This window comes from Eleutherodactylus coqui, chromosome 7 (genome assembly GCF_035609145.1).
Source record: "Eleutherodactylus coqui strain aEleCoq1 chromosome 7, aEleCoq1.hap1, whole genome shotgun sequence".
NCBI lineage: Eukaryota > Metazoa > Chordata > Amphibia > Anura > Eleutherodactylidae > Eleutherodactylus > Eleutherodactylus coqui.
This window is the reverse complement of record NC_089843.1, coordinates 49,728,849-49,751,771: the sequence shown is the minus strand read 5'-3', so window position 1 is coordinate 49,751,771 and position 22,923 is coordinate 49,728,849. Positions and strand designations below refer to the sequence as shown.

General features: G+C 41.8%; 38 non-coding genes across 38 annotated transcripts; all 38 read right to left on the bottom strand.

The window, feature by feature from the left end:
- Positions 1 to 101: 101 nt before the first annotated feature.
- Positions 102 to 174, bottom strand: TRNAT-CGU (transfer RNA threonine (anticodon CGU)). Its single transcript has one exon. It is a non-coding gene; the product is annotated as a tRNA-Thr (tRNA).
- Positions 175 to 665: 491 nt separating this feature from the next.
- TRNAT-UGU (transfer RNA threonine (anticodon UGU)) lies at positions 666 to 738 on the bottom strand. Its single transcript has one exon. It is a non-coding gene; the product is annotated as a tRNA-Thr (tRNA).
- Positions 739 to 1,189: 451 nt separating this feature from the next.
- Positions 1,190 to 1,262, bottom strand: TRNAT-CGU (transfer RNA threonine (anticodon CGU)). Its single transcript has one exon. It is a non-coding gene; the product is annotated as a tRNA-Thr (tRNA).
- A 491-nt stretch (positions 1,263 to 1,753) lies between these two features.
- On the bottom strand, positions 1,754 to 1,826 carry TRNAT-UGU (transfer RNA threonine (anticodon UGU)). The gene has a single exon. It is a non-coding gene; the product is annotated as a tRNA-Thr (tRNA).
- A 451-nt stretch (positions 1,827 to 2,277) lies between these two features.
- TRNAT-CGU (transfer RNA threonine (anticodon CGU)) lies at positions 2,278 to 2,350 on the bottom strand. The gene has a single exon. It is a non-coding gene; the product is annotated as a tRNA-Thr (tRNA).
- Positions 2,351 to 2,841: 491 nt separating this feature from the next.
- TRNAT-UGU (transfer RNA threonine (anticodon UGU)) lies at positions 2,842 to 2,914 on the bottom strand. Its single transcript has one exon. It is a non-coding gene; the product is annotated as a tRNA-Thr (tRNA).
- A 451-nt stretch (positions 2,915 to 3,365) lies between these two features.
- TRNAT-CGU (transfer RNA threonine (anticodon CGU)) lies at positions 3,366 to 3,438 on the bottom strand. Its single transcript has one exon. It is a non-coding gene; the product is annotated as a tRNA-Thr (tRNA).
- A 1,014-nt stretch (positions 3,439 to 4,452) lies between these two features.
- On the bottom strand, positions 4,453 to 4,525 carry TRNAT-CGU (transfer RNA threonine (anticodon CGU)). The gene has a single exon. It is a non-coding gene; the product is annotated as a tRNA-Thr (tRNA).
- Positions 4,526 to 5,015: 490 nt separating this feature from the next.
- Positions 5,016 to 5,088, bottom strand: TRNAT-UGU (transfer RNA threonine (anticodon UGU)). The gene has a single exon. It is a non-coding gene; the product is annotated as a tRNA-Thr (tRNA).
- Positions 5,089 to 5,539: 451 nt separating this feature from the next.
- Positions 5,540 to 5,612, bottom strand: TRNAT-CGU (transfer RNA threonine (anticodon CGU)). Its single transcript has one exon. It is a non-coding gene; the product is annotated as a tRNA-Thr (tRNA).
- Positions 5,613 to 6,627: 1,015 nt separating this feature from the next.
- Positions 6,628 to 6,700, bottom strand: TRNAT-CGU (transfer RNA threonine (anticodon CGU)). Its single transcript has one exon. It is a non-coding gene; the product is annotated as a tRNA-Thr (tRNA).
- A 490-nt stretch (positions 6,701 to 7,190) lies between these two features.
- TRNAT-UGU (transfer RNA threonine (anticodon UGU)) lies at positions 7,191 to 7,263 on the bottom strand. The gene has a single exon. It is a non-coding gene; the product is annotated as a tRNA-Thr (tRNA).
- A 451-nt stretch (positions 7,264 to 7,714) lies between these two features.
- Positions 7,715 to 7,787, bottom strand: TRNAT-CGU (transfer RNA threonine (anticodon CGU)). Its single transcript has one exon. It is a non-coding gene; the product is annotated as a tRNA-Thr (tRNA).
- A 491-nt stretch (positions 7,788 to 8,278) lies between these two features.
- TRNAT-UGU (transfer RNA threonine (anticodon UGU)) lies at positions 8,279 to 8,351 on the bottom strand. The gene has a single exon. It is a non-coding gene; the product is annotated as a tRNA-Thr (tRNA).
- Positions 8,352 to 8,802: 451 nt separating this feature from the next.
- TRNAT-CGU (transfer RNA threonine (anticodon CGU)) lies at positions 8,803 to 8,875 on the bottom strand. Its single transcript has one exon. It is a non-coding gene; the product is annotated as a tRNA-Thr (tRNA).
- A 491-nt stretch (positions 8,876 to 9,366) lies between these two features.
- TRNAT-UGU (transfer RNA threonine (anticodon UGU)) lies at positions 9,367 to 9,439 on the bottom strand. Its single transcript has one exon. It is a non-coding gene; the product is annotated as a tRNA-Thr (tRNA).
- A 451-nt stretch (positions 9,440 to 9,890) lies between these two features.
- On the bottom strand, positions 9,891 to 9,963 carry TRNAT-CGU (transfer RNA threonine (anticodon CGU)). The gene has a single exon. It is a non-coding gene; the product is annotated as a tRNA-Thr (tRNA).
- Positions 9,964 to 10,454: 491 nt separating this feature from the next.
- Positions 10,455 to 10,527, bottom strand: TRNAT-UGU (transfer RNA threonine (anticodon UGU)). Its single transcript has one exon. It is a non-coding gene; the product is annotated as a tRNA-Thr (tRNA).
- Positions 10,528 to 10,978: 451 nt separating this feature from the next.
- Positions 10,979 to 11,051, bottom strand: TRNAT-CGU (transfer RNA threonine (anticodon CGU)). Its single transcript has one exon. It is a non-coding gene; the product is annotated as a tRNA-Thr (tRNA).
- A 491-nt stretch (positions 11,052 to 11,542) lies between these two features.
- On the bottom strand, positions 11,543 to 11,615 carry TRNAT-UGU (transfer RNA threonine (anticodon UGU)). Its single transcript has one exon. It is a non-coding gene; the product is annotated as a tRNA-Thr (tRNA).
- A 451-nt stretch (positions 11,616 to 12,066) lies between these two features.
- TRNAT-CGU (transfer RNA threonine (anticodon CGU)) lies at positions 12,067 to 12,139 on the bottom strand. Its single transcript has one exon. It is a non-coding gene; the product is annotated as a tRNA-Thr (tRNA).
- Positions 12,140 to 13,149: 1,010 nt separating this feature from the next.
- On the bottom strand, positions 13,150 to 13,222 carry TRNAT-CGU (transfer RNA threonine (anticodon CGU)). The gene has a single exon. It is a non-coding gene; the product is annotated as a tRNA-Thr (tRNA).
- Positions 13,223 to 13,713: 491 nt separating this feature from the next.
- TRNAT-UGU (transfer RNA threonine (anticodon UGU)) lies at positions 13,714 to 13,786 on the bottom strand. Its single transcript has one exon. It is a non-coding gene; the product is annotated as a tRNA-Thr (tRNA).
- A 451-nt stretch (positions 13,787 to 14,237) lies between these two features.
- Positions 14,238 to 14,310, bottom strand: TRNAT-CGU (transfer RNA threonine (anticodon CGU)). The gene has a single exon. It is a non-coding gene; the product is annotated as a tRNA-Thr (tRNA).
- Positions 14,311 to 15,320: 1,010 nt separating this feature from the next.
- On the bottom strand, positions 15,321 to 15,393 carry TRNAT-CGU (transfer RNA threonine (anticodon CGU)). Its single transcript has one exon. It is a non-coding gene; the product is annotated as a tRNA-Thr (tRNA).
- A 491-nt stretch (positions 15,394 to 15,884) lies between these two features.
- On the bottom strand, positions 15,885 to 15,957 carry TRNAT-UGU (transfer RNA threonine (anticodon UGU)). The gene has a single exon. It is a non-coding gene; the product is annotated as a tRNA-Thr (tRNA).
- A 451-nt stretch (positions 15,958 to 16,408) lies between these two features.
- On the bottom strand, positions 16,409 to 16,481 carry TRNAT-CGU (transfer RNA threonine (anticodon CGU)). Its single transcript has one exon. It is a non-coding gene; the product is annotated as a tRNA-Thr (tRNA).
- Positions 16,482 to 16,972: 491 nt separating this feature from the next.
- On the bottom strand, positions 16,973 to 17,045 carry TRNAT-UGU (transfer RNA threonine (anticodon UGU)). Its single transcript has one exon. It is a non-coding gene; the product is annotated as a tRNA-Thr (tRNA).
- Positions 17,046 to 17,496: 451 nt separating this feature from the next.
- On the bottom strand, positions 17,497 to 17,569 carry TRNAT-CGU (transfer RNA threonine (anticodon CGU)). Its single transcript has one exon. It is a non-coding gene; the product is annotated as a tRNA-Thr (tRNA).
- Positions 17,570 to 18,060: 491 nt separating this feature from the next.
- On the bottom strand, positions 18,061 to 18,133 carry TRNAT-UGU (transfer RNA threonine (anticodon UGU)). The gene has a single exon. It is a non-coding gene; the product is annotated as a tRNA-Thr (tRNA).
- Positions 18,134 to 18,584: 451 nt separating this feature from the next.
- Positions 18,585 to 18,657, bottom strand: TRNAT-CGU (transfer RNA threonine (anticodon CGU)). The gene has a single exon. It is a non-coding gene; the product is annotated as a tRNA-Thr (tRNA).
- Positions 18,658 to 19,148: 491 nt separating this feature from the next.
- Positions 19,149 to 19,221, bottom strand: TRNAT-UGU (transfer RNA threonine (anticodon UGU)). Its single transcript has one exon. It is a non-coding gene; the product is annotated as a tRNA-Thr (tRNA).
- A 451-nt stretch (positions 19,222 to 19,672) lies between these two features.
- On the bottom strand, positions 19,673 to 19,745 carry TRNAT-CGU (transfer RNA threonine (anticodon CGU)). The gene has a single exon. It is a non-coding gene; the product is annotated as a tRNA-Thr (tRNA).
- Positions 19,746 to 20,236: 491 nt separating this feature from the next.
- On the bottom strand, positions 20,237 to 20,309 carry TRNAT-UGU (transfer RNA threonine (anticodon UGU)). Its single transcript has one exon. It is a non-coding gene; the product is annotated as a tRNA-Thr (tRNA).
- Positions 20,310 to 20,760: 451 nt separating this feature from the next.
- Positions 20,761 to 20,833, bottom strand: TRNAT-CGU (transfer RNA threonine (anticodon CGU)). Its single transcript has one exon. It is a non-coding gene; the product is annotated as a tRNA-Thr (tRNA).
- Positions 20,834 to 21,324: 491 nt separating this feature from the next.
- Positions 21,325 to 21,397, bottom strand: TRNAT-UGU (transfer RNA threonine (anticodon UGU)). Its single transcript has one exon. It is a non-coding gene; the product is annotated as a tRNA-Thr (tRNA).
- A 451-nt stretch (positions 21,398 to 21,848) lies between these two features.
- On the bottom strand, positions 21,849 to 21,921 carry TRNAT-CGU (transfer RNA threonine (anticodon CGU)). Its single transcript has one exon. It is a non-coding gene; the product is annotated as a tRNA-Thr (tRNA).
- A 491-nt stretch (positions 21,922 to 22,412) lies between these two features.
- Positions 22,413 to 22,485, bottom strand: TRNAT-UGU (transfer RNA threonine (anticodon UGU)). Its single transcript has one exon. It is a non-coding gene; the product is annotated as a tRNA-Thr (tRNA).
- Between the last annotated feature and the right edge of the window lie 438 nt (positions 22,486 to 22,923).

Here is a 22,923-nt window from a genome sequence, read left to right as displayed (position 1 = left end):
GAAACATTTGGCCATAAAATAGTCTGTAGCTATGTTAGTATGTTTCACTACCAACATGGTCCAAGATACTTCTTCTACCTATCAGCCTAGGCTTGCAGGAAAGGCCCCAGTGAGAATTGAACTCACGACCCCTGGTTTACGAGACCAGTGCTCTAACCTCTGAGCTATGAAGCCTGCCTGTGGCGCACTGCCACAAACGTTTTTCCACATTTGCACCAGAAAGTTAATTTACATTTTAAATATTTGCAGGTAGCACTACCTAAAACGCCATGAGTAGTGTTTAAGGAAAAGCATTCTGAAGGAAGTGGAATTTCAACCCACCACTCCAGGAGAGACAAAAATGATTTTGAACGACACTTTACTTCAAAACAATAGACTGGAAAACACTCTCGGTTTTGTATGAAGAGTGTCCGCGCGCCCAGCAGAAGAGCATGCCATCGCACTGACCTACATGGCTATGAAAAGTTTCCGCAACCTGAAGAGAATACGGTGATGTTAATAGTGTAATTCTTGGAATGACATTTAAAGACTGCAGGACTTCGACATTATGGTTGTTGATTTGGAATTCTGGGGAACAAAAAATAGAACTCTTGATAGATTCTATCTCTTCCTCGGTCCACAAAACCCGTTCCAAAAGTATTCACAATACCCTAGACTAATAAATTAGGCCCCAGTGAGAATTGAACTCACGACCCCTGGTTTACAAGACCAGTGCTCTAACCCCTGAGCTATGAAGCCCATTTCTTCAACTACTCGCACAGTGTTTTTCGTCCATTTCTACATTCCTTTTTCCAAATTCTAGAATGTCATAAGTGGGATTGTAACCAATGCCTCCAGGAGGGCTCTCGCAGTCATCCGGAAAAACACACGTGTGAAAAATTGTGAAACGTAAAGAAAGAGTGGTCACGTTAAGAGTCCAATTCTTGGGATGAAGTATAAAGACTGGAGCTGTTTGTCATTAACTGGACTTTTTACTTCCTTGGTTCAAATTACTGGTTTAGAAGCAAGGTGTTCACATCTGCCTAGTATTTTTTAATCCTTCAGATACATCCTATTATTATCCTGATGAGGAAACCTAGGCAGCTCCGAAACATTTGGCCATAAAATAGTCTGTAGCTGTGTTAGTATGGTTCACAACCAACATGGTTCCAAGGTACTTCTTCTACCTATCAGCCTAGGCTTGCAGGAAAGGCCCCAGTGAGAATTGAACTCACGACCCCTGGTTTACGAGACCAGTGCTCTAACCTCTGAGCTATGAAGCCTGCCTGTGGCGCACTGCCACAAATTTTTTTCCACATTTGCACCAGAAAGTTAATTTACATTTTAAATATTTGCAGGTAGCACTACCTAAAACGCCATGAGTAGTGTTTAAGGAAAAGCATTCTGAAGGAAGTGGAATTTCAACCCACCACTCCAGGAGAGACAACAATGATTTTGAACGACACTTTACTTCAAAACAATAGACTGGAAAACACTCTCGGTTTTGTATGAAGAGTGTCCGCGCGCCCAGCAGAAGAGCATGCCATCGCACTGACCTACATGGCTATGAAAAGTTTCCGCAACCTGAAGAGAATACGGTGATGTTAATAGTGTAATTCTTGGAATGACATTTAAAGACTGCAGGACTTCGACATTATGGTTGTTGATTTGGAATTCCGGGGAACAAAAAATAGAACTCTTGATAGATTCTATCTCTTCCTCGGTCCACAAAACCCGTTCCAAAAGTATTCACAATACCCTAGACTAATAAATTAGGCCCCAGTGAGAATTGAACTCACGACCCCTGGTTTACAAGACCAGTGCTCTAACCCCTGAGCTATGAAGCCCATTTCTTCAACTACTCGCACAGTGTTTTTCGTCCATTTCTACATTCCTTTTTCCAAATTCTAGAATGTCATAAGTGGGATTGTAACCAATGCCTCCAGGAGGGCTCTCGCAGTCATCCGGAAAAACACACGTGTGAAAAATTGTGAAACGTAAAGAAAGAGTGGTCACGTTAAGAGTCCAATTCTTGGGATGAAGTATAAAGACTGGAGCTGTTTGTCATTAACTGGACTTTTTACTTCCTTGGTTCAAATTACTGGTTTAGAAGCAAGGTGTTCACATCTGCCTAGTATTTTTTAATCCTTCAGATACATCCTATTATTATCCTGATGAGGAAACCTAGGCAGCTCCGAAACATTTGGCCATAAAATAGTCTGTAGCTGTGTTAGTATGGTTCACAACCAACATGGTTCCAAGGTACTTCTTCTACCTATCAGCCTAGGCTTGCAGGAAAGGCCCCAGTGAGAATTGAACTCACGACCCCTGGTTTACGAGACCAGTGCTCTAACCTCTGAGCTATGAAGCCTGCCTGTGGCGCACTGCCACAAATTTTTTTCCACATTTGCACCAGAAAGTTAATTTACATTTTAAATATTTGCAGGTAGCACTACCTAAAACGCCATGAGTAGTGTTTAAGGAAAAGCATTCTGAAGGAAGTGGAATTTCAACCCACCACTCCAGGAGAGACAACAATGATTTTGAACGACACTTTACTTCAAAACAATAGACTGGAAAACACTCTCGGTTTTGTATGAAGAGTGTCCGCGCGCCCAGCAGAAGAGCATGCCATCGCACTGACCTACATGGCTATGAAAAGTTTCCGCAACCTGAAGAGAATACGGTGATGTTAATAGTGTAATTCTTGGAATGACATTTAAAGACTGCAGGACTTCGACATTATGGTTGTTGATTTGGAATTCCGGGGAACAAAAAATAGAACTCTTGATAGATTCTATCTCTTCCTCGGTCCACAAAACCCGTTCCAAAAGTATTCACAATACCCTAGACTAATAAATTAGGCCCCAGTGAGAATTGAACTCACGACCCCTGGTTTACAAGACCAGTGCTCTAACCCCTGAGCTATGAAGCCCATTTCTTCAACTACTCGCACAGTGTTTTTCGTCCATTTCTACATTCCTTTTTCCAAATTCTAGAATGTCATAAGTGGGATTGTAACCAATGCCTCCAGGAGGGCTCTCGCAGTCATCCGGAAAAACACACGTGTGAAAAATTGTGAAACGTAAAGAAAGAGTGGTCACGTTAAGAGTCCAATTCTTGGGATGAAGTATAAAGACTGGAGCTGTTTGTCATTAACTGGACTTTTTACTTCCTTGGTTCAAATTACTGGTTTAGAAGCAAAGTGTTCACATCTGCCTAGTATTTTTTAATCCTTCAGATACATCCTATTATTATCCTGATGAGGAAACCTAGGCAGCTCCGAAACATTTGGCCATAAAATAGTCTGTAGCTGTGTTAGTATGTTTCACTACCAACATGGTTCCAAAGTACTTCTTCTACCTATCAGCCTAGGCTTGAAGGAAAGGCCCCAGTGAGAATTGAACTCACGACCCCTGGTTTACGAGACCAGTGCTCTAACCTCTGAGCTATGAAGCCTGCCTGTGGCGCACTGCCACAAATTTTTTTCCACATTTGCACCAGAAAGTTAATTTACATTTTAAATATTTGCTGGTAGCACTACCTAAAACGCCATGAGTAGTGTTAAGGAAAAGCATTCTGAAGGAAGTGGAATTTCAACCCACCACTCCAGGAGAGACAACAATGATTTTGAACGACACTTTACTTCAAAACAATAGACTGGAAAACACTCTCGGTTTTGTATGAAGAGTGTCCGCGCGCCCAGCAGAAGAGCATGCCATCGCACTGACCTACATGGCTATGAAAAGTTTCCGCAACCTGAAGAGAATACGGTGATGTTAATAGTGTAATTCTTGGAATGACATTTAAAGACTGCAGGACTTCGACATTATGGTTGTTGATTTGGAATTCCGGGGAACAAAAAATAGAACTCTTGATAGATTCTATCTCTTCCTCGGTCCACAAAACCCGTTCCAAAAGTATTCACAATACCCTAGACTAATAAATTAGGCCCCAGTGAGAATTGAACTCACGACCCCTGGTTTACAAGACCAGTGCTCTAACACCTGAGCTATGAAGCCCATTTCTTCAACTACTCGCACAGTGTTTTTCGTCCATTTCTACATTCCTTTTTCCAAATTCTAGAATGTCATAAGTGGGATTGTAACCAATGCCTCCAGGAGGGCTCTCGCAGTCATCCGGAAAAACACACGTGTGAAAAATTGTGAAACGTAAAGAAAGAGTGGTCACGTTAAGAGTCCAATTCTTGGGATGAAGTATAAAGACTGGAGCTGTTTGTCATTAACTGGACTTTTTACTTCCTTGGTTCAAATTACTGGTTTAGAAGCAAAGTGTTCACATCTGCCTAGTATTTTTTAATCCTTCAGATACATCCTATTATTATCCTGATGAGGAAACCTAGGCAGCTCCGAAACATTTGGCCATAAAATAGTCTGTAGCTGTGTTAGTATGTTTCACTACCAACATGGTTCCAAAGTACTTCTTCTACCTATCAGCCTAGGCTTGAAGGAAAGGCCCCAGTGAGAATTGAACTCACGACCCCTGGTTTACGAGACCAGTGCTCTAACCTCTGAGCTATGAAGCCTGCCTGTGGCGCACTGCCACAAATTTTTTTCCACATTTGCACCAGAAAGTTAATTTACATTTTAAATATTTGCTGGTAGCACTACCTAAAACGCCATGAGTAGTGTTAAGGAAAAGCATTCTGAAGGAAGTGGAATTTCAACCCACCACTCCAGGAGAGACAACAATGATTTTGAACGACACTTTACTTCAAAACAATAGACTGGAAAACACTCTCGGTTTTGTATGAAGAGTGTCCGCGCGCCCAGCAGAAGAGCATGCCATCGCACTGACCTACATGGCTATGAAAAGTTTCCGCAACCTGAAGAGAATACGGTGATGTTAATAGTGTAATTCTTGGAATGACATTTAAAGACTGCAGGACTTCGACATTATGGTTGTTGATTTGGAATTCCGGGGAACAAAAAATAGAACTCTTGATAGATTCTATCTCTTCCTCGGTCCACAAAACCCGTTCCAAAAGTATTCACAATACCCTAGACTAATAAATTAGGCCCCAGTGAGAATTGAACTCACGACCCCTGGTTTACAAGACCAGTGCTCTAACCCCTGAGCTATGAAGCCCATTTCTTCAACTACTCGCACAGTGTTTTTCGTCCATTTCTACATTCCTTTTTCCAAATTCTAGAATGTCATAAGTGGGATTGTAACCAATGCCTCCAGGAGGGCTCTCGCAGTCATCTGGAAAAACACACGTGTGAAAAATTGTGAAACGTAAAGAAAGAGTGGTCACGTTAAGAGTCCAATTCTTGGGATGAAGTATAAAGACTGGAGCTGTTTGTCATTAACTGGACTTTTTACTTCCTTGTTTCAAATTACTGGTTTAGAAGCAAGGTGTTCACATCTGCCTAGTATTTTTTAATCCTTCAGATACATCCTATTATTATCCTGATGAGGAAACCTAGGCAGCTCCGAAACATTTGGCCATAAAATAGTCTGTAGCTGTGTTAGTATGGTTCACAACCAACATGGTTCCAAGGTACTTCTTCTACCTATCAGCCTAGGCTTGCAGGAAAGGCCCCAGTGAGAATTGAACTCACGACCCCTGGTTTACGAGACCAGTGCTCTAACCTCTGAGCTATGAAGCCTGCCTGTGGCGCACTGCCACAAATTTTTTTCCACATTTGCACCAGAAAGTTAATTTACATTTTAAATATTTGCTGGTAGCACTACCTAAAACGCCATGAGTAGTGTTTAAGGAAAAGCATTCTGAAGGAAGTGGAATTTCAACCCACCACTCCAGGAGAGACAACAATGATTTTGAACGACACTTTACTTCAAAACAATAGACTGGAAAACACTCTCGGTTTTGTATGAAGAGTGTCCGCGCGCCCAGCAGAAGAGCATGCCATCGCACTGACCTACATGGCTATGAAAAGTTTCCGCAACCTGAAGAGAATACGGTGATGTTAATAGTGTAATTCTTGGAATGACATTTAAAGACTGCAGGACTTCGACATTATGGTTGTTGATTTGGAATTCCGGGGAACAAAAAATAGAACTCTTGATAGATTCTATCTCTTCCTCGGTCCACAAAACCCGTTCCAAAAGTATTCACAATACCCTAGACTAATAAATTAGGCCCCAGTGAGAATTGAACTCACGACCCCTGGTTTACAAGACCAGTGCTCTAACACCTGAGCTATGAAGCCCATTTCTTCAACTACTCGCACAGTGTTTTTCGTCCATTTCTACATTCCTTTTTCCAAATTCTAGAATGTCATAAGTGGGATTGTAACCAATGCCTCCAGGAGGGCTCTCGCAGTCATCCGGAAAAACACACGTGTGAAAAATTGTGAAACGTAAAGAAAGAGTGGTCACGTTAAGAGTCCAATTCTTGGGATGAAGTATAAAGACTGGAGCTGTTTGTCATTAACTGGACTTTTTACTTCCTTGGTTCAAATTACTGGTTTAGAAGCAAAGTGTTCACATCTGCCTAGTATTTTTTAATCCTTCAGATACATCCTATTATTATCCTGATGAGGAAACCTAGGCAGCTCCGAAACATTTGGCCATAAAATAGTCTGTAGCTGTGTTAGTATGTTTCACTACCAACATGGTTCCAAAGTACTTCTTCTACCTATCAGCCTAGGCTTGAAGGAAAGGCCCCAGTGAGAATTGAACTCACGACCCCTGGTTTACGAGACCAGTGCTCTAACCTCTGAGCTATGAAGCCTGCCTGTGGCGCACTGCCACAAATTTTTTTCCACATTTGCACCAGAAAGTTAATTTACATTTTAAATATTTGCTGGTAGCACTACCTAAAACGCCATGAGTAGTGTTAAGGAAAAGCATTCTGAAGGAAGTGGAATTTCAACCCACCACTCCAGGAGAGACAACAATGATTTTGAACGACACTTTACTTCAAAACAATAGACTGGAAAACACTCTCGGTTTTGTATGAAGAGTGTCCGCGCGCCCAGCAGAAGAGCATGCCATCGCACTGACCTACATGGCTATGAAAAGTTTCCGCAACCTGAAGAGAATACGGTGATGTTAATAGTGTAATTCTTGGAATGACATTTAAAGACTGCAGGACTTCGACATTATGGTTGTTGATTTGGAATTCCGGGGAACAAAAAATAGAACTCTTGATAGATTCTATCTCTTCCTCGGTCCACAAAACCCGTTCCAAAAGTATTCACAATACCCTAGACTAATAAATTAGGCCCCAGTGAGAATTGAACTCACGACCCCTGGTTTACAAGACCAGTGCTCTAACCCCTGAGCTATGAAGCCCATTTCTTCAACTACTCGCACAGTGTTTTTCGTCCATTTCTACATTCCTTTTTCCAAATTCTAGAATGTCATAAGTGGGATTGTAACCAATGCCTCCAGGAGGGCTCTCGCAGTCATCTGGAAAAACACACGTGTGAAAAATTGTGAAACGTAAAGAAAGAGTGGTCACGTTAAGAGTCCAATTCTTGGGATGAAGTATAAAGACTGGAGCTGTTTGTCATTAACTGGACTTTTTACTTCCTTGTTTCAAATTACTGGTTTAGAAGCAAGGTGTTCACATCTGCCTAGTATTTTTTAATCCTTCAGATACATCCTATTATTATCCTGATGAGGAAACCTAGGCAGCTCCGAAACATTTGGCCATAAAATAGTCTGTAGCTGTGTTAGTATGGTTCACAACCAACATGGTTCCAAGGTACTTCTTCTACCTATCAGCCTAGGCTTGCAGGAAAGGCCCCAGTGAGAATTGAACTCACGACCCCTGGTTTACGAGACCAGTGCTCTAACCTCTGAGCTATGAAGCCTGCCTGTGGCGCACTGCCACAAATTTTTTTCCACATTTGCACCAGAAAGTTAATTTACATTTTAAATATTTGCTGGTAGCACTACCTAAAACGCCATGAGTAGTGTTTAAGGAAAAGCATTCTGAAGGAAGTGGAATTTCAACCCACCACTCCAGGAGAGACAACAATGATTTTGAACGACACTTTACTTCAAAACAATAGACTGGAAAACACTCTCGGTTTTGTATGAAGAGTGTCCGCGCGCCCAGCAGAAGAGCATGCCATCGCACTGACCTACATGGCTATGAAAAGTTTCCGCAACCTGAAGAGAATACGGTGATGTTAATAGTGTAATTCTTGGAATGACATTTAAAGACTGCAGGACTTCGACATTATGGTTGTTGATTTGGAATTCCGGGGAACAAAAAATAGAACTCTTGATAGATTCTATCTCTTCCTCGGTCCACAAAACCCGTTCCAAAAGTATTCACAATACCCTAGACTAATAAATTAGGCCCCAGTGAGAATTGAACTCACGACCCCTGGTTTACAAGACCAGTGCTCTAACCCCTGAGCTATGAAGCCCATTTCTTCAACTACTCGCACAGTGTTTTTCGTCCATTTCTACATTCCTTTTTCCAAATTCTAGAATGTCATAAGTGGGATTGTAACCAATGCCTCCAGGAGGGCTCTCGCAGTCATCCGGAAAAACACACGTGTGAAAAATTGTGAAACGTAAAGAAAGAGTGGTCACGTTAAGAGTCCAATTCTTGGGATGAAGTATAAAGACTGGAGCTGTTTGTCATTAACTGGACTTTTTACTTCCTTGGTTCAAATTACTGGTTTAGAAGCAAGGTGTTCACATCTGCCTAGTATTTTTTAATCCTTCAGATACATCCTATTATTATCCTGATGAGGAAACCTAGGCAGCTCCGAAACATTTGGCCATAAAATAGTCTGTAGCTGTGTTAGTATGGTTCACAACCAACATGGTTCCAAGGTACTTCTTCTACCTATCAGCCTAGGCTTGCAGGAAAGGCCCCAGTGAGAATTGAACTCACGACCCCTGGTTTACGAGACCAGTGCTCTAACCTCTGAGCTATGAAGCCTGCCTGTGGCGCACTGCCACAAATTTTTTTCCACATTTGCACCAGAAAGTTAATTTACATTTTAAATATTTGCTGGTAGCACTACCTAAAACGCCATGAGTAGTGTTTAAGGAAAAGCATTCTGAAGGAAGTGGAATTTCAACCCACCACTCCAGGAGAGACAACAATGATTTTGAACGACACTTTACTTCAAAACAATAGACTGGAAAACACTCTCGGTTTTGTATGAAGAGTGTCCGCGCGCCCAGCAGAAGAGCATGCCATCGCACTGACCTACATGGCTATGAAAAGTTTCCGCAACCTGAAGAGAATACGGTGATGTTAATAGTGTAATTCTTGGAATGACATTTAAAGACTGCAGGACTTCGACATTATGGTTGTTGATTTGGAATTCCGGGGAACAAAAAATAGAACTCTTGATAGATTCTATCTCTTCCTCGGTCCACAAAACCCGTTCCAAAAGTATTCACAATACCCTAGACTAATAAATTAGGCCCCAGTGAGAATTGAACTCACGACCCCTGGTTTACAAGACCAGTGCTCTAACCCCTGAGCTATGAAGCCCATTTCTTCAACTACTCGCACAGTGTTTTTCGTCCATTTCTACATTCCTTTTTCCAAATTCTAGAATGTCATAAGTGGGATTGTAACCAATGCCTCCAGGAGGGCTCTCGCAGTCATCTGGAAAAACACACGTGTGAAAAATTGTGAAACGTAAAGAAAGAGTGGTCACGTTAAGAGTCCAATTCTTGGGATGAAGTATAAAGACTGGAGCTGTTTGTCATTAACTGGACTTTTTACTTCCTTGTTTCAAATTACTGGTTTAGAAGCAAGGTGTTCACATCTGCCTAGTATTTTTTAATCCTTCAGATACATCCTATTATTATCCTGATGAGGAAACCTAGGCAGCTCCGAAACATTTGGCCATAAAATAGTCTGTAGCTGTGTTAGTATGGTTCACAACCAACATGGTTCCAAGGTACTTCTTCTACCTATCAGCCTAGGCTTGCAGGAAAGGCCCCAGTGAGAATTGAACTCACGACCCCTGGTTTACGAGACCAGTGCTCTAACCTCTGAGCTATGAAGCCTGCCTGTGGCGCACTGCCACAAATTTTTTTCCACATTTGCACCAGAAAGTTAATTTACATTTTAAATATTTGCTGGTAGCACTACCTAAAACGCCATGAGTAGTGTTTAAGGAAAAGCATTCTGAAGGAAGTGGAATTTCAACCCACCACTCCAGGAGAGACAACAATGATTTTGAACGACACTTTACTTCAAAACAATAGACTGGAAAACACTCTCGGTTTTGTATGAAGAGTGTCCGCGCGCCCAGCAGAAGAGCATGCCATCGCACTGACCTACATGGCTATGAAAAGTTTCCGCAACCTGAAGAGAATACGGTGATGTTAATAGTGTAATTCTTGGAATGACATTTAAAGACTGCAGGACTTCGACATTATGGTTGTTGATTTGGAATTCCGGGGAACAAAAAATAGAACTCTTGATAGATTCTATCTCTTCCTCGGTCCACAAAACCCGTTCCAAAAGTATTCACAATACCCTAGACTAATAAATTAGGCCCCAGTGAGAATTGAACTCACGACCCCTGGTTTACAAGACCAGTGCTCTAACCCCTGAGCTATGAAGCCCATTTCTTCAACTACTCGCACAGTGTTTTTCGTCCATTTCTACATTCCTTTTTCCAAATTCTAGAATGTCATAAGTGGGATTGTAACCAATGCCTCCAGGAGGGCTCTCGCAGTCATCCGGAAAAACACACGTGTGAAAAATTGTGAAACGTAAAGAAAGAGTGGTCACGTTAAGAGTCCAATTCTTGGGATGAAGTATAAAGACTGGAGCTGTTTGTCATTAACTGGACTTTTTACTTCCTTGGTTCAAATTACTGGTTTAGAAGCAAGGTGTTCACATCTGCCTAGTATTTTTTAATCCTTCAGATACATCCTATTATTATCCTGATGAGGAAACCTAGGCAGCTCCGAAACATTTGGCCATAAAATAGTCTGTAGCTGTGTTAGTATGGTTCACAACCAACATGGTTCCAAGGTACTTCTTCTACCTATCAGCCTAGGCTTGCAGGAAAGGCCCCAGTGAGAATTGAACTCACGACCCCTGGTTTACGAGACCAGTGCTCTAACCTCTGAGCTATGAAGCCTGCCTGTGGCGCACTGCCACAAATTTTTTTCCACATTTGCACCAGAAAGTTAATTTACATTTTAAATATTTGCTGGTAGCACTACCTAAAACGCCATGAGTAGTGTTTAAGGAAAAGCATTCTGAAGGAAGTGGAATTTCAACCCACCACTCCAGGAGAGACAACAATGATTTTGAACGACACTTTACTTCAAAACAATAGACTGGAAAACACTCTCGGTTTTGTATGAAGAGTGTCCGCGCGCCCAGCAGAAGAGCATGCCATCGCACTGACCTACATGGCTATGAAAAGTTTCCGCAACCTGAAGAGAATACGGTGATGTTAATAGTGTAATTCTTGGAATGACATTTAAAGACTGCAGGACTTCGACATTATGGTTGTTGATTTGGAATTCCGGGGAACAAAAAATAGAACTCTTGATAGATTCTATCTCTTCCTCGGTCCACAAAACCCGTTCCAAAAGTATTCACAATACCCTAGACTAATAAATTAGGCCCCAGTGAGAATTGAACTCACGACCCCTGGTTTACAAGACCAGTGCTCTAACCCCTGAGCTATGAAGCCCATTTCTTCAACTACTCGCACAGTGTTTTTCGTCCATTTCTACATTCCTTTTTCCAAATTCTAGAATGTCATAAGTGGGATTGTAACCAATGCCTCCAGGAGGGCTCTCGCAGTCATCCGGAAAAACACACGTGTGAAAAATTGTGAAACGTAAAGAAAGAGTGGTCACGTTAAGAGTCCAATTCTTGGGATGAAGTATAAAGACTGGAGCTGTTTGTCATTAACTGGACTTTTTACTTCCTTGGTTCAAATTACTGGTTTAGAAGCAAAGTGTTCACATCTGCCTAGTATTTTTTAATCCTTCAGATACATCCTATTATTATCCTGATGAGGAAACCTAGGCAGCTCCGAAACATTTGGCCATAAAATAGTCTGTAGCTGTGTTAGTATGTTTCACTACCAACATGGTTCCAAAGTACTTCTTCTACCTATCAGCCTAGGCTTGAAGGAAAGGCCCCAGTGAGAATTGAACTCACGACCCCTGGTTTACGAGACCAGTGCTCTAACCTCTGAGCTATGAAGCCTGCCTGTGGCGCACTGCCACAAATTTTTTTCCACATTTGCACCAGAAAGTTAATTTACATTTTAAATATTTGCTGGTAGCACTACCTAAAACGCCATGAGTAGTGTTAAGGAAAAGCATTCTGAAGGAAGTGGAATTTCAACCCACCACTCCAGGAGAGACAACAATGATTTTGAACGACACTTTACTTCAAAACAATAGACTGGAAAACACTCTCGGTTTTGTATGAAGAGTGTCCGCGCGCCCAGCAGAAGAGCATGCCATCGCACTGACCTACATGGCTATGAAAAGTTTCCGCAACCTGAAGAGAATACGGTGATGTTAATAGTGTAATTCTTGGAATGACATTTAAAGACTGCAGGACTTCGACATTATGGTTGTTGATTTGGAATTCCGGGGAACAAAAAATAGAACTCTTGATAGATTCTATCTCTTCCTCGGTCCACAAAACCTGTTCCAAAAGTATTCACAATACCCTAGACTAATAAATTAGGCCCCAGAATTGAACTCACGACCCCTGGTTTACAAGCCCAGTGCTCTAACCCCTGAGCTATGAAGCCCATTTCTTCAACTACTCGCACAGTGTTTTTCGTCCATTTCTACATTCCTTTTTCCAAATTCTAGAATGTCATAAGTGGGATTGTAACCAATGCCTCCAGGAGGGCTCTCGCAGTCATCCGGAAAAACACACGTGTGAAAAATTGTGAAACGTAAAGAAAGAGTGGTCACGTTAAGAGTCCAATTCTTGGGATGAAGTATAAAGACTGGAGCTGTTTGTCATTAACTGGACTTTTTACTTCCTTGGTTCAAATTACTGGTTTAGAAGCAAGGTGTTCACATCTGCCTAGTATTTTTTAATCCTTCAGATACATCCTATTATTATCCTGATGAGGAAACCTAGGCAGCTCCGAAACATTTGGCCATAAAATAGTCTGTAGCTGTGTTAGTATGGTTCACAACCAACATGGTTCCAAGGTACTTCTTCTACCTATCAGCCTAGGCTTGCAGGAAAGGCCCCAGTGAGAATTGAACTCACGACCCCTGGTTTACGAGACCAGTGCTCTAACCTCTGAGCTATGAAGCCTGCCTGTGGTGCACTGCCACAAATTTTTTTCCACATTTGCACCAGAAAGTTAATTTACATTTTAAATATTTGCTGGTAGCACTACCTAAAACGCCATGAGTAGTGTTTAAGGAAAAGCATTCTGAAGGAAGTGGAATTTCAACCCACCACTCCAGGAGAGACAACAATGATTTTGAACGACACTTTACTTCAAAACAATAGACTGGAAAACACTCTCGGTTTTGTATGAAGAGTGTCCGCGCGCCCAGCAGAAGAGCATGCCATCGCACTGACCTACATGGCTATGAAAAGTTTCCGCAACCTGAAGAGAATACGGTGATGTTAATAGTGTAATTCTTGGAATGACATTTAAAGACTGCAGGACTTCGACATTATGGTTGTTGATTTGGAATTCCGGGGAACAAAAAATAGAACTCTTGATAGATTCTATCTCTTCCTCGGTCCACAAAACCCGTTCCAAAAGTATTCACAATACCCTAGACTAATAAATTAGGCCCCAGTGAGAATTGAACTCACGACCCCTGGTTTACAAGACCAGTGCTCTAACCCCTGAGCTATGAAGCCCATTTCTTCAACTACTCGCACAGTGTTTTTCGTCCATTTCTACATTCCTTTTTCCAAATTCTAGAATGTCATAAGTGGGATTGTAACCAATGCCTCCAGGAGGGCTCTCGCAGTCATCCGGAAAAACACACGTGTGAAAAATTGTGAAACGTAAAGAAAGAGTGGTCACGTTAAGAGTCCAATTCTTGGGATGAAGTATAAAGACTGGAGCTGTTTGTCATTAACTGGACTTTTTACTTCCTTGGTTCAAATTACTGGTTTAGAAGCAAAGTGTTCACATCTGCCTAGTATTTTTTAATCCTTCAGATACATCCTATTATTATCCTGATGAGGAAACCTAGGCAGCTCCGAAACATTTGGCCATAAAATAGTCTGTAGCTGTATTAGTATGTTTCACTACCAACATGGTTCCAAAGTACTTCTTCTACCTATCAGCCTAGGCTTGAAGGAAAGGCCCCAGTGAGAATTGAACTCACGACCCCTGGTTTACGAGACCAGTGCTCTAACCTCTGAGCTATGAAGCCTGCCTGTGGCGCACTGCCACAAATTTTTTTCCACATTTGCACCAGAAAGTTAATTTACATTTTAAATATTTGCTGGTAGCACTACCTAAAACGCCATGAGTAGTGTTAAGGAAAAGCATTCTGAAGGAAGTGGAATTTCAACCCACCACTCCAGGAGAGACAACAATGATTTTGAACGACACTTTACTTCAAAACAATAGACTGGAAAACACTCTCGGTTTTGTATGAAGAGTGTCCGCGCGCCCAGCAGAAGAGCATGCCATCGCACTGACCTACATGGCTATGAAAAGTTTCCGCAACCTGAAGAGAATACGGTGATGTTAATAGTGTAATTCTTGGAATGACATTTAAAGACTGCAGGACTTCGACATTATGGTTGTTGATTTGGAATTCCGGGGAACAAAAAATAGAACTCTTGATAGATTCTATCTCTTCCTCGGTCCACAAAACCCGTTCCAAAAGTATTCACAATACCCTAGACTAATAAATTAGGCCCCAGAATTGAACTCACGACCCCTGGTTTACAAGACCAGTGCTCTAACCCCTGAGCTATGAAGCCCATTTCTTCAACTACTCGCACAGTGTTTTTCGTCCATTTCTACATTCCTTTTTCCAAATTCTAGAATGTCATAAGTGGGATTGTAACCAATGCCTCCAGGAGGGCTCTCGCAGTCATCCGGAAAAACACACGTGTGAAAAATTGTGAAACGTAAAGAAAGAGTGGTCACGTTAAGAGTCCAATTCTTGGGATGAAGTATAAAGACTGGAGCTGTTTGTCATTAACTGGACTTTTTACTTCCTTGGTTCAAATTACTGGTTTAGAAGCAAGGTGTTCACATCTGCCTAGTATTTTTTAATCCTTCAGATACATCCTATTATTATCCTGATGAGGAAACCTAGGCAGCTCCGAAACATTTGGCCATAAAATAGTCTGTAGCTGTGTTAGTATGGTTCACAACCAACATGGTTCCAAGGTACTTCTTCTACCTATCAGCCTAGGCTTGCAGGAAAGGCCCCAGTGAGAATTGAACTCACGACCCCTGGTTTACGAGACCAGTGCTCTAACCTCTGAGCTATGAAGCCTGCCTGTGGCGCACTGCCACAAATTTTTTTCCACATTTGCACCAGAAAGTTAATTTACATTTTAAATATTTGCTGGTAGCACTACCTAAAACGCCATGAGTAGTGTTTAAGGAAAAGCATTCTGAAGGAAGTGGAATTTCAACCCACCACTCCAGGAGAGACAACAATGATTTTGAACGACACTTTACTTCAAAACAATAGACTGGAAAACACTCTCGGTTTTGTATGAAGAGTGTCCGCGCGCCCAGCAGAAGAGCATGCCATCGCACTGACCTACATGGCTATGAAAAGTTTCCGCAACCTGAAGAGAATACGGTGATGTTAATAGTGTAATTCTTGGAATGACATTTAAAGACTGCAGGACTTCGACATTATGGTTGTTGATTTGGAATTCCGGGGAACAAAAAATAGAACTCTTGATAGATTCTATCTCTTCCTCGGTCCACAAAACCCGTTCCAAAAGTATTCACAATACCCTAGACTAATAAATTAGGCCCCAGTGAGAATTGAACTCACGACCCCTGGTTTACAAGACCAGTGCTCTAACCCCTGAGCTATGAAGCCCATTTCTTCAACTACTCGCACAGTGTTTTTCGTCCATTTCTACATTCCTTTTTCCAAATTCTAGAATGTCATAAGTGGGATTGTAACCAATGCCTCCAGGAGGGCTCTCGCAGTCATCTGGAAAAACACACGTGTGAAAAATTGTGAAACGTAAAGAAAGAGTGGTCACGTTAAGAGTCCAATTCTTGGGATGAAGTATAAAGACTGGAGCTGTTTGTCATTAACTGGACTTTTTACTTCCTTGGTTCAAATTACTGGTTTAGAAGCAAGGTGTTCACATCTGCCTAGTATTTTTTAATCCTTCAGATACATCCTATTATTATCCTGATGAGGAAACCTAGGCAGCTCCGAAACATTTGGCCATAAAATAGTCTGTAGCTGTGTTAGTATGGTTCACAACCAACATGGTTCCAAGGTACTTCTTCTACCTATCAGCCTAGGCTTGCAGGAAAGGCCCCAGTGAGAATTGAACTCACGACCCCTGGTTTACGAGACCAGTGCTCTAACCTCTGAGCTATGAAGCCTGCCTGTGGCGCACTGCCACAAATTCTTTTCCACATTTGCACCAGAAAGTTAATTTACATTTTAAATATTTGCTGGTAGCACTACCTAAAACGCCATGAGTAGTGTTTAAGGAAAAGCATTCTGAAGGAAGTGGAATTTCAACCCACCACTCCAGGAGAGACAACAATGATTTTGAACGACACTTTACTTCAAAACAATAGACTGGAAAACACTCTCGGTTTTGTATGAAGAGTGTCCGCGCGCCCAGCAGAAGAGCATGCCATCGCACTGACCTACATGGCTATGAAAAGTTTCCGCAACCTGAAGAGAATACGGTGATGTTAATAGTGTAATTCTTGGAATGACATTTAAAGACTGCAGGACTTCGACATTATGGTTGTTGATTTGGAATTCCGGGGAACAAAAAATAGAACTCTTGATAGATTCTATCTCTTCCTCGGTCCACAAAACCCGTTCCAAAAGTATTCACAATACCCTAGACTAATAAATTAGGCCCCAGTGAGAATTGAACTCACGACCCCTGGTTTACAAGACCAGTGCTCTAACCCCTGAGCTATGAAGCCCATTTCTTCAACTACTCGCACAGTGTTTTTCGTCCATTTCTACATTCCTTTTTCCAAATTCTAGAATGTCATAAGTGGGATTGTAACCAATGCCTCCAGGAGGGCTCTCGCAGTCATCCGGAAAAACACACGTGTGAAAAATTGTGAAACGTAAAGAAAGAGTGGTCACGTTAAGAGTCCAATTCTTGGGATGAAGTATAAAGACTGGAGCTGTTTGTCATTAACTGGACTTTTTACTTCCTTGGTTCAAATTACTGGTTTAGAAGCAAGGTGTTCACATCTGCCTAGTATTTTTTAATCCTTCAGATACATCCTATTATTATCCTGATGAGGAAACCTAGGCAGCTCCGAAACATTTGGCCATAAAATAGTCTGTAGCTGTGTTAGTATGGTTCACAACCAACATGGTTCCAAGGTACTTCTTCTACCTATCAGCCTAGGCTTGCAGGAAAGGCCCCAGTGAGAATTGAACTCACGACCCCTGGTTTACGAGACCAGTGCTCTAACCTCTGAGCTATGAAGCCTGCCTGTGGCGCACTGCCACAAATTTTTTTCCACATTTGCACCAGAAAGTTAATTTACATTTTAAATATTTGCAGGTAGCACTACCTAAAACGCCATGAGTAGTGTTTAAGGAAAAGCATTCTGAAGGAAGTGGAATTTCAACCCACCACTCCAGGAGAGACAACAATGATTTTGAACGACACTTTACTTCAAAACAATAGACTGGAAAACACTCTCGGTTTTGTATGAAGAGTGTCCGCGCGCCCAGCAGAAGAGCATGCCATCGCACTGACCTACATGGCTATGAAAAGTTTCCGCAACCTGAAGAGAATACGGTGATGTTAATAGTGTAATTCTTGGAATGACATTTAAAGACTGCAGGACTTCGACATTATGGTTGTTGATTTGGAATTCCGGGGAACAAAAAATAGAACTCTTGATAGATTCTATCTCTTCCTCGGTCCACAAAACCCGTTCCAAAAGTATTCACAATACCCTAGACTAATAAATTAGGCCCCAGTGAGAATTGAACTCACGACCCCTGGTTTACAAGACCAGTGCTCTAACCCCTGAGCTATGAAGCCCATTTCTTCAACTACTCGCACAGTGTTTTTCGTCCATTTCTACATTCCTTTTTCCAAATTCTAGAATGTCATAAGTGGGATTGTAACCAATGCCTCCAGGAGGGCTCTCGCAGTCATCCGGAAAAACACACGTGTGAAAAATTGTGAAACGTAAAGAAAGAGTGGTCACGTTAAGAGTCCAATTCTTGGGATGAAGTATAAAGACTGGAGCTGTTTGTCATTAACTGGACTTTTTACTTCCTTGGTTCAAATTACTGGTTTAGAAGCAAGGTGTTCACATCTGCCTAGTATTTTTTAATCCTTCAGATACATCCTATTATTATCCTGATGAGGAAACCTAGGCAGCTCCGAAACATTTGGCCATAAAATAGTCTGTAGCTGTGTTAGTATGTTTCACTACCAACATGGTTCCAAGATACTTCTTCTACCTATCAGCCTAGGCTTGCAGGAAAGGCCCCAGTGAGAATTGAACTCACGACCCCTGGTTTACGAGACCAGTGCTCTAACCTCTGAGCTATGAAGCCTGCCTGTGGCGCACTGCCACAAACGTTTTTCCACATTTGCACCAGAAAGTTAATTTACATTTTAAATATTTGCAGGTAGCACTACCTAAAACGCCATGAGTAGTGTTTAAGGAAAAGCATTCTGAAGGAAGTGGAATTTCAACCCACCACTCCAGGAGAGACAAAAATGATTTTGAACGACACTTTACTTCAAAACAATAGACTGGAAAACACTCTCGGTTTTGTATGAAGAGTGTCCGCGCGCCCAGCAGAAGAGCATGCCATCGCACTGACCTACATGGCTATGAAAAGTTTCCGCAACCTGAAGAGAATACGGTGATGTTAATAGTGTAATTCTTGGAATGACATTTAAAGACTGCAGGACTTCGACATTATGGTTGTTGATTTGGAATTCCGGGGAACAAAAAATAGAACTCTTGATAGATTCTATCTCTTCCTCGGTCCACAAAACCCGTTCCAAAAGTATTCACAATACCCTAGACTAATAAATTAGGCCCCAGTGAGAATTGAACTCACGACCCCTGGTTTACAAGACCAGTGCTCTAACCCCTGAGCTATGAAGCCCATTTCTTCAACTACTCGCACAGTGTTTTTCGTCCATTTCTACATTCCTTTTTCCAAATTCTAGAATGTCATAAGTGGGATTGTAACCAATGCCTCCAGGAGGGCTCTCGCAGTCATCCGGAAAAACACACGTGTGAAAAATTGTGAAACGTAAAGAAAGAGTGGTCACGTTAAGAGTCCAATTCTTGGGATGAAGTATAAAGACTGGAGCTGTTTGTCATTAACTGGACTTTTTACTTCCTTGGTTCAAATTACTGGTTTAGAAGCAAGGTGTTCACATCTGCCTAGTATTTTTTAATCCTTCAGATACATCCTATTATTATCCTGATGAGGAAACCTAGGCAGCTCCGAAACATTTGGCCATAAAATAGTCTGTAGCTGTGTTAGTATGGTTCACAACCAACATGGTTCCAAGGTACTTCTTCTACCTATCAGCCTAGGCTTGCAGGAAAGGCCCCAGTGAGAATTGAACTCACGACCCCTGGTTTACGAGACCAGTGCTCTAACCTCTGAGCTATGAAGCCTGCCTGTGGCGCACTGCCACAAATTTTTTTCCACATTTGCACCAGAAAGTTAATTTACATTTTAAATATTTGCAGGTAGCACTACCTAAAACGCCATGAGTAGTGTTTAAGGAAAAGCATTCTGAAGGAAGTGGAATTTCAACCCACCACTCCAGGAGAGACAACAATGATTTTGAACGACACTTTACTTCAAAACAATAGACTGGAAAACACTCTCGGTTTTGTATGAAGAGTGTCCGCGCGCCCAGCAGAAGAGCATGCCATCGCACTGACCTACATGGCTATGAAAAGTTTCCGCAACCTGAAGAGAATACGGTGATGTTAATAGTGTAATTCTTGGAATGACATTTAAAGACTGCAGGACTTCGACATTATGGTTGTTGATTTGGAATTCCGGGGAACAAAAAATAGAACTCTTGATAGATTCTATCTCTTCCTCGGTCCACAAAACCCGTTCCAAAAGTATTCACAATACCCTAGACTAATAAATTAGGCCCCAGTGAGAATTGAACTCACGACCCCTGGTTTACAAGACCAGTGCTCTAACCCCTGAGCTATGAAGCCCATTTCTTCAACTACTCGCACAGTGTTTTTCGTCCATTTCTACATTCCTTTTTCCAAATTCTAGAATGTCATAAGTGGGATTGTAACCAATGCCTCCAGGAGGGCTCTCGCAGTCATCCGGAAAAACACACGTGTGAAAAATTGTGAAACGTAAAGAAAGAGTGGTCACGTTAAGAGTCCAATTCTTGGGATGAAGTATAAAGACTGGAGCTGTTTGTCATTAACTGGACTTTTTACTTCCTTGGTTCAAATTACTGGTTTAGAAGCAAAGTGTTCACATCTGCCTAGTATTTTTTAATCCTTCAGATACATCCTATTATTATCCTGATGAGGAAACCTAGGCAGCTCCGAAACATTTGGCCATAAAATAGTCTGTAGCTGTGTTAGTATGTTTCACTACCAACATGGTTCCAAGATACTTCTTCTACCTATCAGCCTAGGCTTGCAGGAAAGGCCCCAGTGAGAATTGAACTCACGACCCCTGGTTTACGAGACCAGTGCTCTAACCTCTGAGCTATGAAGCCTGCCTGTGGCGCACTGCCACAAACGTTTTTCCACATTTGCACCAGAAAGTTAATTTACATTTTAAATATTTGCAGGTAGCACTACCTAAAACGCCATGAGTAGTGTTTAAGGAAAAGCATTCTGAAGGAAGTGGAATTTCAACCCACCACTCCAGGAGAGACAACAATGATTTTGAACGACACTTTACTTCAAAACAATAGACTGGAAAACACTCTCGGTTTTGTATGAAGAGTGTCCGCGCGCCCAGCAGAAGAGCATGCCATCGCACTGACCTACATGGCTATGAAAAGTTTCCGCAACCTGAAGAGAATACGGTGATGTTAATAGTGTAATTCTTGGAATGACATTTAAAGACTGCAGGACTTCGACATTATGGTTGTTGATTTGGAATTCCGGGGAACAAAAAATAGAACTCTTGATAGATTCTATCTCTTCCTCGGTCCACAAAACCCGTTCCAAAAGTATTCACAATACCCTAGACTAATAAATTAGGCCCCAGTGAGAATTGAACTCACGACCCCTGGTTTACAAGACCAGTGCTCTAACCCCTGAGCTATGAAGCCCATTTCTTCAACTACTCGCACAGTGTTTTTCGTCCATTTCTACATTCCTTTTTCCAAATTCTAGAATGTCATAAGTGGGATTGTAACCAATGCCTCCAGGAGGGCTCTCGCAGTCATCTGGAAAAACACACGTGTGAAAAATTGTGAAACGTAAAGAAAGAGTGGTCACGTTAAGAGTCCAATTCTTGGGATGAAGTATAAAGACTGGAGCTGTTTGTCATTAACTGGACTTTTTACTTCCTTGGTTCAAATTACTGGTTTAGAAGCAAGGTGTTCACATCTGCCTAGTATTTTTTAATCCTTCAGATACATCCTATTATTATCCTGATGAGGAAACCTAGGCAGCTCCGAAACATTTGGCCATAAAATAGTCTGTAGCTGTGTTAGTATGGTTCACAACCAACATGGTTCCAAGGTACTTCTTCTACCTATCAGCCTAGGCTTGCAGGAAAGGCCCCAGTGAGAATTGAACTCACGACCCCTGGTTTACGAGACCAGTGCTCTAACCTCTGAGCTATGAAGCCTGCCTGTGGCGCACTGCCACAAATTTTTTTCCACATTTGCACCAGAAAGTTAATTTACATTTTAAATATTTGCTGGTAGCACTACCTAAAACGCCATGAGTAGTGTTTAAGGAAAAGCATTCTGAAGGAAGTGGAATTTCAACCCACCACTCCAGGAGAGACAACAATGATTTTGAACGACACTTTACTTCAAAACAATAGACTGGAAAACACTCTCGGTTTTGTATGAAGAGTGTCCGCGCGCCCAGCAGAAGAGCATGCCATCGCACTGACCTACATGGCTATGAAAAGTTTCCGCAACCTGAAGAGAATACGGTGATGTTAATAGTGTAATTCTTGGAATGACATTTAAAGACTGCAGGACTTCGACATTATGGTTGTTGATTTGGAATTCCGGGGAACAAAAAATAGAACTCTTGATAGATTCTATCTCTTCCTCGGTCCACAAAACCCGTTCCAAAAGTATTCACAATACCCTAGACTAATAAATTAGGCCCCAGTGAGAATTGAACTCACGACCCCTGGTTTACAAGACCAGTGCTCTAACCACTGAGCTATGAAGCCCATTTCTTCAACTACTCGCACAGTGTTTTTCGTCCATTTCTACATTCCTTTTTCCAAATTCTAGAATGTCATAAGTGGGATTGTAACCAATGCCTCCAGGAGGGCTCTCGCAGTCATCCGGAAAAACACACGTGTGAAAAATTGTGAAACGTAAAGAAAGAGTGGTCACGTTAAGAGTCCAATTCTTGGGATGAAGTATAAAGACTGGAGCTGTTTGTCATTAACTGGACTTTTTACTTCCTTGGTTCAAATTACTGGTTTAGAAGCAAGGTGTTCACATCTGCCTAGTATTTTTTAATCCTTCAGATACATCCTATTATTATCCTGATGAGGAAACCTAGGCAGCTCCGAAACATTTGGCCATAAAATAGTCTGTAGCTGTGTTAGTATGGTTCACAACCAACATGGTTCCAAGGTACTTCTTCTACCTATCAGCCT